This window comes from Triticum aestivum, chromosome 7A (genome assembly GCF_018294505.1).
Source record: "Triticum aestivum cultivar Chinese Spring chromosome 7A, IWGSC CS RefSeq v2.1, whole genome shotgun sequence".
Classification (NCBI taxonomy): domain Eukaryota; kingdom Viridiplantae; phylum Streptophyta; class Magnoliopsida; order Poales; family Poaceae; genus Triticum; species Triticum aestivum.
In genome coordinates this window covers 686,715,072-686,727,473 of record NC_057812.1, presented here as the reverse complement: position 1 = coordinate 686,727,473, position 12,402 = coordinate 686,715,072, and positions in this window count along the sequence as shown.

Genomic DNA, 12,402 nt, shown 5'->3' with positions numbered 1-12,402 from the left:
CCCGCGCCCCCGCGCCCCACACCACTGCAGCTCCCCCGCGCCCCGAGCCGGAGGAGGAGGACCAGGAGGAGGACGAGGAGGAGGAGTGTCGGTGGGAACGACACCTATGGGATCACAAGAATCCCTAATATGGTTGCGGGGTGCGGGGTCGTGAGAAGAGCGGATCAAACAGATAGCACACGGTTCGTTTATCCAGGTTCGGGCCGCGGGGATGCCTAAAACCCTACTCCTGCTTTGGTGGATTGTATATCTGTGTTCTTGAGTGTTGACACCGGATTTTGGCAAGGAACAAAAGGCAAGTAAGATGGCCTCAAGTGAAAGAGTTTTAAGCATGAAAAGTTTCAGGCCGCTGAGTGGAACAACTTTGATTTTTAATTCATCAACATCCGACCTCATCTCAGTGGCCGAAGTTGTACTCCGAGTGACAAAATTTAATGTTCTGAGTGCTTTTCGGCCGATTATACCCTCAATATGGCCTCAGATGAAGGAGTGCTCTGAAGGAGTTGTCTTCGTCTCGTCGAGGCGATCGATTTTCATATATAAATCATCTCAATCCGAGTTCATATGCAAAAGTTATAGTCAATACGGTCTGGACAGGCCAGAGACCAAAATATTACGCTTGACACCAGACACATGTTAATGAGTGTCTGACGCAATGCGTGAGCAATTCGGCCTTCAAGACGGCCTTGAATTGAAAAACCTTCAACACGGAAAAGTTTCGTCTCGTCGAGCCGATTGATTTTCATATATAATTCGTCTCAATCCGAGGTCGTATGAGACTTGGAGAGACAAATCAAGATCAGGCTATGTTTTTGGTCGAGTGAAAAACTTACCATCCGAGTGAAAACTCACCGGTCGAGTGAAAACCTACCGATCGAGTAAAAGGTCGAGTGAAAACCTACCGATCGAGTAAAAGGTCGAGTGAAAACCTACCGATCGAGTAAAAGGTCGAGTGAAAACCTACCGATCGAGTAAAAAGTCGAGTGAAAACCTACCGATCGAGTAAAAGGTCGATTGAGTAAAAGGTCGAGTGAAAATTGGTCGATCAAGTAAAAGATTGTCTTCCGACTGAAAATGTGGTCATCATCCGAGTGAAAGATTGTCTTCCGAGTGAAAATATAGTCATCCGAGTGAAAAGGTCCAGTCGAGTGAAAGACTCTAATATCCGAGTGGATGAGCTCAAATCCGAATGAAACTGAACATGTGCCCAAAAGTTTATCAAGATAATCTCGGATGAAGAAGTGTTCAATACAGAAGTTGTGCGTATCATCAAGACGGTAAACTTTGGTTTTGGAGTCATCGTCATCAGAGATAGTATATGACCTGCAAATTCACTACAACACTCGGATAATTCAGTCTACCGCAAGACCGAGTCCGACTGGAAGGTAAAAACGACCTCGAAAAGTATTCAAGATGGCTTTATTTGAAAAAGTGGTCAACATGAGAGTTGTTCGTATCGTCGAGGCGCACAAGTTTGATGTTTGGGCCATCTTGATCGGAGGTCATATGGAGGCTCGGCGGCCTGCACAAGGAGGAAGACAGAAGTTGGGCCAGATTCAGACTGAATCCGAGTTGGAATAGAACTAGGACTCTAGGACGCGAATTGATGTAATTTTTCCTGTAAGGAAAGCCTAGATGAATCCTTTACTTGTACGGGAAGTCCAGCCGCCTCTTATATATGTTGGGGGTGACGGCCGATTGAACAACACCAATCGAACCAATCAATCTATTACACTTTTGTGTTCATCTATCTTTATCCCCTACCCTTGTATCTTTCTTTCTCATTCTTCGTTCGTTCTTCGCGTTGGAGGGCAGCGATCCACGAGGCTCTAGGGGCGAGCGAATCGACCTAGGGCAGCCCATAGCCGCCGCACTCCCTGACGGGGTCCCTCCCGGGGGTGTGGGGTTTTCGGGTCTACAAAAGCGCCCGTCGACTGTCTTGCGTATCGCGCTGTCGGTCGGGTCTCCTTCGACGTGAGCTGCGGTGCATCACCCCCGGCGTCGAGGGTACACGTGACGTGTTCGTGTGCGAACACACTTTTTGGCGACTCCGCTGGGGACGAAGCTTTGAACAGTTTCCAGCCTGTTCTTGCTACGAGGAGAGCGTCATCAAGCGGCTGCAATCTACAACGGTAACATGTATCATCAATCTCCTTACGTAGATGCAAATAGCCATTATGTTGATGTTGCTAGATCTTTCAATGGACATGTCATGTCGGCTAGCCCTAACGAGCAAAGGCCGACTAGTTATTCCATTGGAGAAACTTCGAATTTACAGAACCGCGACATGCAACTTATGAATCTGAACCTTCGTGCATCGGCAACACCTTTCAATATGCCGATGAATAACACGATTTGTTCGAGTGATCAATATATGACACCTTATGTGCAGGAAGGCGTCTCGCAGTTTTTTCCATTGGCAGTCAACTCGCAATATGCGGGTTTATCCCCAAACATGCCGATGAATGAGGCAATCGGCCATGCTTCCATTAGCTATTTGGCCGGTTATCCTCAGTCATCATATGATACACCTCATGATATTAATTGTTCAGCATCATATGCAACTAAAAGTATTCATGACTCGGCTCACTTTTATGGCCGAGTGAATGGAGATTCTACAGGAGTGTATGTGTCTAATATTGCAGGAGATGAGGTGACTTTGGCTGCATTAAAAAGCTTAGCGCAAAATAAGAAGATTGCCTCTCTTTGCCTTGAGCAACATGATAAAGGTTTGGTTCCTGATTATGAGGCAATAAAAGCTAGGGTTTTAAAAGAAGACGAAGTTTTGCCGATTGATCAAATTGGCGAGAGAGAATATTCGACAGTAGTACACATGTCTTCACCTATCACTGCAGCATGCTATACACCCCCTATACAATTGCAAAATTTCGGCAACATCACTTCATTGCCGAAAGATCATAAAAGTATTGGGGGGCAAGCCAATCCAAGTAGGGCCAAGTTTACAGAAAAATATGTGGCCCAAGTGGACAAGATCAAGCCAAAGCTCACAGGGAATAGCGTCAACGAATTTACTACGCCAACTCTTGAGGAATTACCAGCAGAATATCAACAGGCTTACGAAGCACTCAAGAAGAGCCGTGGAGAGGAATATTTGCAAGAATACGTCAAGTGCCTTCCTCCATCCAGCAACTATGTTGGCCCTTCTACGATATTGAAGCAAGAAGGTTTGCAAGCAAATCAGCAAGAAAGGGTTCACTCGGCTAATATGGTTGATTCGGTTGAAACTGAGTCAAATATGAATAAGTCATCTACAGCCGAGTCGAACGATTCCTTTAAAGAAAAGATGATGGTGGATTCAGTTGAAACCAGATTGAGCACAGAGACGGTTACAACCGAGTGCATAGAGTCCATACCGAGTACATCATACCAGCCGAGTGCATCGACCCGTCTGAGTACATCATGCCAGTCGAGTGCATCATTCCAGATGAGTGCATCGCCGGCTAAAGTCGAGTGCATCAAGCCAATTATTGCCGCGTGTGCTAAAACAGAAGATGCAAGTTTCGCCGAGCAAAAGAACGGTAAACGCAACGAGTTGGCCGTGTTAGATTTTTCTGGATGTGAGGGAGCTTACATGCTGCCCTATGAGTTCTGTGCCAAAGAAATTGATGAGCATCAAGAGAAAAGTTATATGGCCAAACAAAGTTTGGCTAGTGATAAAGATCAAGAACCAAAGCGTGCACCTGAGCAAAGTTCAACTGACAAAGAGCGTCCGAGTGAAATCCACTTGGGTAATCCGAGTGAAGTATACTTGGGCAATCCGAGTGAAATCTGCTCAATCAATTCGAGTGATGAGGCACGAGATCCAGAAAAAGAAGAAGACGCATTCAAGAATTATTCAGAAGTGGAGCAAGGTATTGTTCCAGTGGTGCAACCATCTTCTCGTTCCAACGACTTCACAAAGGTACACCTAGCCGAGAGTTTACTCAGTTTTCGATTCGGTCAAAATCATATTGTTGATGCACCCGTTAGTAAGATTCTAATTAATTTTGAAAGACCGATCGAGAAGAGTAATCTATTTGTTTCGAATTATCTTGTTACTAATCATGCTGATCAACACATGGCACCATTCATAGAGGCTAATAGTGACAACTTATCGCAACCAAAGTTGTTCCCGTCATGCCGACTGAACTTTATATTCATATGGGCAACTTTGTTTGTTTCATGCCTGGCTAACATTTGGTCTCAGATGAGACATATATTCTGTAATTATTTTGGTTGTAGGAATATAAAGCCAGGTTCAAAGTTCTCCAGGATAGCCGATTCAAAAGCATCGGGAAAGGACGACGAAAATCAATGCATAGCCGAGTCAGATGACACTAAGCTGGCACCACTCGGTTGTTTTGTTTCAGAGCCGATATCACAATATCGTTTAATGGACCAGGAGTGTACGTCCAGTGCAGGCATAGTTGATCACATCATCGGTACATCCCTGACTAATCCTATTATTATAATTGATCACGATGTCGAGTCGTCAAGACAAGAGCGAATGCAATGTTTATTCGAGAAAAATGTCAAAGATTGCAACATGATCCATCAAGTCGAGCAATCGGACAACATAGGACGATTGGAGTTTGTTGAGGCACGAGCATATGGACAGTCGTATCAGATTGGCCTTGATGGCGATCAAATGTTGACTCGGTTACCTCAAGCCGATTCATCAAAAGGTCAACAGGTTCACACCAATGATGATGGGGTCAAGTCTTCGAGCAAGGATATTGTTAGAAAGTGCATCCACAACAATCTCGAAGATGAGAATTCCATGAAATCTACAATGGAGACATCTAGCACTGGGGGGCAACCAGAAAATTCGAAGACCGATGCAAACACAACTAAAGAAAGCAAAGGCCATGGTAAGCACAAAGGTAGAAAGCCGAAAGTCACTTTCGCACAGTTATTAGAAAAATATCAGAAGATAAGCGAGGCAAAGAGTGCTTATCGGCCGAGTGAAACAAAAGCATCGAAGTCACCCCCAGGGTATAAATTTGAAGACAAGGATTGGCGAAGGAAGATGTTGAGCAAGCAGACTCCATATCCTCCTTTTGGGCCACCAATGCCGATGTCATGGATACCTCCCCCTGCCGACTATTATTCATATCAATCATGGGGCAAGTATAAATCAAGGGCACACCATCCATCATATTCTAAACCACCTCAACAAAATTATGCAGCTCCTAGAGGATCATCGTTTGTTCAACAACCACATGCTAAAGACCGACTCAACCAAAAAGTATCGGTCTGGAGCTCAGCGAAGAAGATGGACGTGGTCAAGCAAGTATACCGAGTGAAAAAGGATGGCCGCAAATGTGCTATTTCAGATCCGACTCTAGATGACAAAAAGACAGTCGAGTCTATGTTGACTACTAAGGACAAGAAAGTGAAGCAAGTAACTTTCAAGGATCCAATCGCCAAGTTTGGAAAGGCCAAGCTGGAGGTGCCCAAAGCCAGGAAGAACTTGCCAGTGCGTAAACCAAAGTCACAGCCGGGATGCCCACTCGGCTTACCATATTCGCAACAGAAAAAGCTGAATTGGCTTAGGGCCAAAGAGGTGGAGAAGAGGAACATGGCTTGGGTTCCCAAGGGAAATCCTCGACTCAAAAGCGGCACCATATCTCCTATTGCGAAGTCAGCAAGAGTGAAAGAGGACAAGTGTGAAGCCGGCAGGCAGAGTCGACAGTTTTCATCTCATTATAGGAGACTCCAAATGGCACATCGTCCATGTTCTTCAGTCGTTCCATCAAAGAAAGCGTCCCAGAACTTATCCCCGGCTGAAACATCTGAATTATTTAGGCTATTCACACTTTGGTGGACGGGTTCTCCAGGTCCTATGAGATAAGGACATTTGGCCGATATTTGCATATCGCCCTAAGAGTACATTGTGTTGACAAAGCTGGCATCTGACTAATTGTGTTCATTGTGGTGATCCAGAGAAAGTGTGTCACCGAGATGAATGAAGCTTCGTTCACTCGGGGGGCAAGGCAATGTTGACTCAGAGACCGAAGGACAGGGGTGTGACATCACATTTATCGGTCGGTGCTCCCTGGATGCCAAGTCAAAGTCTTGTGGAGATTATTTTCATGATTCAGTTTAGCAGCGCCCAGAGTCGGTATTATTGACATATTTCTTCACGGGATGGATTTCAAGACTTCTTGTCGGATAGAGCTTACACGACTAATAATCAAGCCGAATATGCTGTGTTATTCGGGCTAAAGGACTTCTAACCACTACAAGAGTTGTATGCATCAAGGTTTAAAATGATTCGTTGCCAACCGTCCAACAAATGTTATCCTTGTATGCATCGACGAATCACTCAAACATTGACCTCACGAGTTGCGGCTGACTCCACGGTGGAGTCGGCCATTGATGGATCTAGTGGGAGTCATATAGCTGGCTGGAGAAAGTTTCTCTTATCTGCAGGATCCAAGTTAGGAGACAGACATTATTCGGCAGAGACTTGATGGAGTATTTTTTATCAACAATGAGGGGACTCACCGAATAGTTGATGGTTCCTTTAAGGTTCATGGACATAATCTTTTGGCAACCGGTATCGCGAATGTTTCTAATATCCCCATAGAGTACTTGGATAAAGGTCAAGTCAAGGATTGACATGAGAGGCTGACATGAAGGCATTCGTGGCATCCAATGGTTGTTCTCAGACGACTATTATCTGAAAATGCTCTACCCAAGAAACAACAAGCCTAAGCATATGGCCGATAACAATTATCGTCTTCAGCATGCACAGCCGATGTAGTGTTGACATCGTGTTTAAAAGAAGTATTTTCTGGCACGCAAGCTCTGCCAGAAAACAGGGGGGCATGTGTTGACACCGGATTTTGGCAAGGAACAAAAGGCAAGTAAGATGGCCTCAAGTGAAAGAGTTTTAAGCATGAAAAGTTTCAGGCCGCTGAGTGGAACAACTTTGATTTTTAATTCATCAACATCCGACCTCATCTCAGTGGCCGAAGTTGTACTCCGAGTGACAAAATTTAATGTTCTGAGTGCTTTTCGGCCGATTATACCCTCAATATGGCCTCAGATGAAGGAGTGCTCTGAAGGAGTTGTCTTCGTCTCGTCGAGGCGATCGATTTTCATATATAAATCATCTCAATCCGAGTTCATATGCAAAAGTTATAGTCAATACGGTCTGGACAGGCCAGAGACCAAAATATTACGCTTGACACCAGACACATGTTAATGAGTGTCTGACGCAATGCGTGAGCAATTCGGCCTTCAAGACGGCCTTGAATTGAAAAACCTTCAACACGGAAAAGTTTCGTCTCGTCGAGCCGATTGATTTTCATATATAATTCGTCCCAATCCGAGGTCGTATGAGACTTGGAGAGACAAATCAAGATCAGGCTATGTTTTTGGTCGAGTGAAAAACTTACCATCCGAGTGAAAACTCACCGGTCGAGTGAAAACCTACCGATCGAGTAAAAGGTCGAGTGAAAACCTACCGATCGAGTAAAAGGTCGAGTGAAAACCTACCGATCGAGTAAAAGGTCGAGTGAAAACCTACCGATCGAGTAAAAAGTCGAGTGAAAACCTACCGATCGAGTAAAAGGTCGATTGAGTAAAAGGTCGAGTGAAAATTGGTCGATCAAGTAAAAGATTGTCTTCCGACTGAAAATGTGGTCATCATCCGAGTGAAAGATTGTCTTCCGAGTGAAAAGATAGTCATCCGAGTGAAAAGGTCCAGTCGAGTGAAAGACTCTAATATCCGAGTGGATGAGCTCAAATCCGAGTGAAACTGAACATGTGCCCAAAAGTTTATCAAGATAATCTCGGATGAAGAAGTGTTCAATACAGAAGTTGTGCGTATCATCAAGACGGTAAACTTTGGTTTTGGAGTCATCGTCATCAGAGATAGTATATGACCTGCAAATTCACTACAACACTCGGATAATTCAGTCTACCGCAAGACCGAGTCCGACTGGAAGGTAAAAACGACCTCGAAAAGTATTCAAGATGGCTTTATTTGAAAAAGTGGTCAACATGAGAGTTGTTCGTATCGTCGAGGCGCACAAGTTTGATGTTTGGGCCATCTTGATCGGAGGTCATATGGAGGCTCGGCGGCCTGCACAAGGAGGAAGACAGAAGTTGGGCCAGATTCAGACTGAATCCGAGTTGGAATAGAACTAGGACTCTAGGACGCGAATTGATGTAATTTTTCCTGTAAGGAAAGCCTAGATGAATCCTTTACTTGTACGGGAAGTCCAGCCGCCTCTTATATATGTTGGGGGTGACGGCCGATTGAACAACACCAATCGAACCAATCAATCTATTACACTTTTGTGTTCATCTATCTTTATCCCCTACCCTTGTATCTTTCTTTCTCGTTCTTCGTTCGTTCTTCGCGTTGGAGGGCAGCGATCCACGAGGCTCTAGGGGCGAGCGAATCGACCTAGGGCAGCCCATAGCCGCCGCACTCCCTGACGGGGTCCCTCCCGGGGGTGTGGGGTTTTCGGGTCTACAAAAGCGCCCGTCGACTGTCTTGCGTATCGCGTTGTCGGTCGGGTCTCCTTCGACGTGAGCTGCGGTGCATCACCCCCGGCGTCGAGGGTACACGTGACGTGTTCGTGTGCGAACATTGAGCTAGCTATGGGGCATGAGGAGCTCCAAAAAGCCGAATCCTCCTCCTGGTCGCCTCGGGCCTCCTTTTATAGGAAAGGGGTTGCCACAGTAGCACCAGGAGGTGGAAAGGGAACAGTGATGCAAGGTTATCCCTCGCATTACATGACAAGGCGCATTTAATGCGTCTTGCCCAAGTGTCCTTGCTTTATCGGGGACGGGGGAGAGCCTTGTCTCGTCCGTCGCCGCTCCCTCTCGCGTCAACACGCGCCCTGGCCAGCGGCGCCCGCAGTGCCATGTAGGTAGGCAGGCAGCTGAGGTGGCACAGCGGTGGGTCTCCACGAAGATCTGCATGCCGCCAGGCAGGTGCCTGCCCAGCTGGTTGGGTCAGCAGCTGCATGCGAACGGCGGTGGAGGTTCGACTGGCATGGGCCTGATGGTTGCCCAACGGGTGTTCTTGGCAAGGGCCTTGCCGGGGCCCCGGCAAGGGTCTCGCCGTGGCGCCTGCTGTCATCCCCGGCAAGGCTCTTGCCGGGGGCCTTGTGGTCCTCCTTGGCTGGGATCCCGCCAAGGATCATCATCTTCTGAAGGGTGTATCTGATCTCGAATGTCTTCACAAAGATCTGCATGCCACCATAGGGATGTCTCCCGAATCCTTGCCCCATGGGGGCAGTGGACTCAAGGGTGACTCACTCCGTAGGTGTGGGGCGGGCTGCCACAGCAAGGCTCTTGCCTGGTTCGCTAAAACCGCCTCCCAGCAAGGATTTTGCCGGGGGGTCCGCTTCGTCCCCTTTTCTCTTTGTGGTCTTGGTCTTGGCGTCGTTCTGCTTCTCCTGAGCTTCGGCCTTACCTTGGCTCACCTCCCTTGCCTTGCTCAGTGTGGTGGTGCCCGTGGCTCAGACTACCCGTGCACAGTTATAGGGGTACCAAAAGTGCACCCCTCTTTTTGTACACCGACAGGAGCCCCCGGGCCTGGGCCACACGTAAGCGCAATCGCGTCGTTGGGCTAGGCCCAAAAACGGTGTGCGGGCAGGTGGGGCGGTTTTTACCGCGGTAAGTCTCTTCGCGCGCTGCGCTTCCCATGCTTCCCGTGCATTGCGCGGCGTGGGGAGGCGTGTGTGACGTGGGCGGCATGCGTGGGGTTGCTTCCCGCGGGCATGCGTCACATCACAGTTAATGTGAAAGGAGGCGGCCCGCGTTTTTCCCCCATAAGAAGGAATAACCGTGGGCGTGCTGCTCACTTTCTCCTCTTCCCTCGTGCTTTTTCCGATCTTAGAGCCGCCGTTCCCTTTCTTCCTTCCTTCCTAAGCTTTCGCTGTCGCCCGCCGCCGCTGCTTTGCCATCCCCCTTCCTCAGCCCTCTGAACTTCTTGGTCACCATGGCTCCCAAATTCGCCAAGGGCAAGGGGGTGGCTAAGGGCGCCGGGACGGTGGAGCCGCCGGAGAGCGCGCTGTCGGGGGACCGGACGAAGTCCGCCTTCTTCTTCCCCTTGACGGTTGATGTTCAAGAGCGTTGGGCCTCCTTCAAGCCCCTATGGGGGGTGAAGACAGGGGGAGAGGGTTCGGGACACCCGGCGACGCGCATCATTCCTACCGCTTGCGCTGATCCTGCCTCAAATCGGTACCCCTTCTTCGTTGATTACTTTTCTTGCGGGCTATGCCCTCCTTTCTCCGATTTCTTCTGCGACGTTATGCGCACCTTCGGCTTTCGCCTCTTGGATTTTACTCCGAATGCGGTGGCGTGCATGGCTTTCTTCGCACATCTTTGCGAAGGCTTTGCCGGGGTGCAGCCCAACACGACGCTCTTCCACCATTACTTCTTCCCTCGAATCCAGCCGGGAGGAGCCCTCTCCGGTTGCATCACCTGGATCCCAAGATCCAAGGGGGCATACCCGGACGGTGCTGTTGGGGAACGTAGCAGAAATTCAAAAATTTTCCTACGCAACACCAAGATCTATCTATGGAGAGACCAGCAACAAGTAGAAAGGGGAGTGCATCTACATACCCTTGTAGATCGCTAAGCGGAAGCGTTCAAGTGAACGGGGTTGATGGAGTCGTACTCGTCGTGATTCAGATCACCGATGATCCTAGTGCCGAACGGACGGCACCTCCGCGTTCAACACACGTACAGCCCGGTGACGTCTCCCACGCCTTGATCCAGCAAGGAGAGAGGGAGAGGTTGAGGAAGACTCCATCCAGCAGCAGCACAACGGCGTGGTGGTGATGGAGGAGCGTGGCAATCCTGCAGGGCTTCGCCAAGCACCTACGGGAGAGGAGGAGGTGTCACGGGAGGGAGGGAGGCGCCAAGGGCTCAGGTATGGATGCCCTCCCTCCCCTCCACTATATATAGGGGCAGGGGAGAGGGGGGAGGCGCAGCCTTGCCCCTTCCTCCAAGGAAGGGGTGCGGCTAAGAAGGGGGGAGGAGTCCATCCTCCCCAAGGCACCTCGGAGGTGCCTTCCCCCTTAAGGACTCTCCCCTTTTTCCTATATCTTGGCGCATGGGCCTCTAGGAGCTGGTGCCCTTGGCCCATGTAGGCCAAGGCGCACCCCCTACAGCCCATGTGGCCCCCCCGGGGCAGGTGGCCCCACCCGGTGGGCCCCCGGGACCCTTCCGGTGGTCCCGGTACAATACCGATGACCCCGAAACTTGTCCCGATGGCCGAAACAGGACTTCCTATATATAAATCTTTACCTCCGGACCATTCCGGAACTCCTCGTGACGTCCGGGATCTCATCCGGGACTCCGAACAACATTCAGTAACCACATACAAACTTCCTTTATAACCCTAGCGTCATCGAACCTTAAGTGTGTAGACCCACGGGTTCGGGAGACATGCAGACATGACCGAGACGTTCTCCGGTCAATGACCAACAGCGGGATCTGGATACCCATGTTGGCTCCCACATGTTCCACGATGATCTCATCGGATGAACCACGATGTCAAGGACTCAATCCATCCCGTATTCAATTCCCTTTGTCTATCGGTATGTTACTTGCCCGAGATTCGATCGTCGGTATCCAATACCTTGTTCAATCTCGTTACCGGCAAGTCACTTTACTCGTTCCGTAACACATCATCCCGTGATCAACTCCTTGGTCACATTGCGCATATGATGATGTCCTACCGAGTGGGCCCAGAGATACCTCTCCGTTTACACGGAGTGACAAATCCCAGTCTCGATCCGCATAAAACAATAGATACTTTCGGAGATACCTGTAGTGCACCCTTATAGTCACCCAGTTACGTTGTGACGTTTGATACACCCAAGGCACTCCTACGGTATCCAGGAGTTACACGATCTCATGGTCAAAGGAAGAGATACTTGACATTGGCAAAGCTCTAGCAAATGAACTACACGATCTTTTGTGCTAGTCTTAGGATTGGGTCTTGTCCATCACATCATTCTCCTAATGATGTGATCCCGTTATCACCGACATCCAATGTCCATAGCCAGGAAACCATGACTATCTGTTGATCACAATGAGCTAGTCAACTAGAGGCTCACTAGGGACATATTGTGGTCTATGTATTCACACGTGTATTACGATTTCCGGATAATACAGTTATAGCATGAATAAAAGACAATTATCATGAACAAGGAAATATAATAATAATACTTTTATTATTGCCTCTAGGGCATATTTCCAACAGTCTCCCACTTGCACTAGAGTCAATAATCTAGTTCACATCGCCATGTGATTAACACTCACATGTCACATCGCCATGTGACTAATACCCAAGAGTTTACTAGAGTCAGTAGTCTAGTTCACATCACTATGTGATTAACACTCAATGAGTTTTATGTTTGATCA